We start from the raw sequence: 1,854 nt of genomic DNA, 5'->3' as shown, positions 1-1,854 counted from the left end.
AAAAAATTAGGTAAAATGATGTCCCGCCCTGGCAACCCCAAACGGATTGTTGATCATCTCGTCCTACCTGGCTGGTGCCGAACACAGAGCACTCGAGGTCCAGAGAGTTCCAAGGAACTTTTCTATAACAAAAACAACAAAAATACCACGTGCTGATATTGGTGACACGGTATTGAATGGATTTAGAATAATCTAATATTTTCCTGCTGTGTTTGCCATTTTATAAGATAAAACTAGCTGATGCTCGCGACTTCGTACGCGTGGATTTAGGTTTTTAAAAATCCCGTGGGAACTCTTTCATTTTCCGTGATAAAAAGTAGCCTAGACTCTCCAGGTCTTTATCCTATACCCATGCAAAAAATCTCGTCAATCCGTTGCAACTTGTGGTAGGTACCTAATAGAGGAAGGAGTTAAGATAAGTAGAATAGGTAGGTATTGATGTCGAGGTTATTACTTAGGTCGAAAAAAATAAACGTCAATATTATTTGGTTTCAAGTACGAACCCTTTTCTAACCTTAGTTAAGTGACAAGTGACATTTCGATAAGTAAATGACTTGCTTAAGTAACGCAAACGTTAAGTAACATTACAATCAAATAACATAATTATTTACCAAGTTACTCACTTAACACGTCAAGTAAAACAATGTCATTAGTAATAGGAGGGCACTTGAGATATTTTTTGTTGATAATGGTAAGGCTGGCCGCACATTGGACACTGTCGCTTAAAGTTCTTCGTTGCTCTTTTATGGATGGACTGTTTCATAGGCAGCACAGTGCGACAAGGCTCTCTTGGCACTTGAATGACATTGACAGGGGGCGCTGTTGGAGAACAAAGGCTTCGAATATTGAAACAAGAACAAAGGGGATACTTGACAGCAACGTTAGTTCCGATTTTCGCCACGCGCCTATAGCCTTGTCGCACTGTATGCGAAATATCACGTGAATAGCCTTTAAGGCTTTTCATATTATGTAACACTAATCTAAATCTAAATATATAAAAGGAAAAGGTGACTGACTGACTGAGTTACTGACTAACTTACTGACTGGCTGACTGACTGACCGATCTATCAACGTACAGCTCAAACTACTGGACGGATCGGGCTAAAATTTGGCATGCAGATAGCTATTATGACGTAGGCATCCGCTAAGAAAGTATTTTTTGAATATTCAACCCCTAAGGAGGTGAAATAGCGGATTGAAATTTGTGTAGTCCACGCGGACGAATTCGCGAGCATAAGCTAGTACATATAGAAAAGGAAAAGGTGACTGACTGATCTATCAACGCACAGCTCAAACTACTGAACGCATCGGGCTAAAATTTGGCATGCAGCTATAGCTATTATGACGTAGGCATCCGATATTCTTTTTTTCCGTAACGTACCGCGCTAGATACTGTTATTTCGTAAAAAATGGTCGTAGCCGCAATTTTAAGGAAACAAAGAAGACGCGACGAAGAGGATGCAAGGTGCAAAATTGTACACTACTATTATCCCTGCAAGCTTCGAGACGAATACGCCAACAACATTGGCGCCAATTCTGTTGTCTTTCTCTAAACCAAGTTTAGAGTATCTGCATCTTTTTCTTTTTAATATTGCTAAAAAAGGACGAAACATGAATTTTACATTTAAAGAATTCTAGTGCACGCTGCCAATTTAAACTATAGGCTTGCGACTGGCAGCTACACGAGGTTTGACGGCTCTAAATTAAATTTAAACCTGTCAAACTGTGTCGGTCCTTTTCATATTACCTGAGTAAGAACAGGATGCGAATACTCTAAGATTTAGTTGTGCTAAGAATCAGTACTAATGTGCAGTCAGCCTTACTACCCGAGAGAAAACTTTATGTTGAACAAGG

Source organism: Maniola hyperantus, chromosome 21, assembly GCF_902806685.2.
Source record: "Maniola hyperantus chromosome 21, iAphHyp1.2, whole genome shotgun sequence".
NCBI lineage: Eukaryota > Metazoa > Arthropoda > Insecta > Lepidoptera > Nymphalidae > Maniola > Maniola hyperantus.
Note: the sequence above shows the minus strand (reverse complement) of the source record.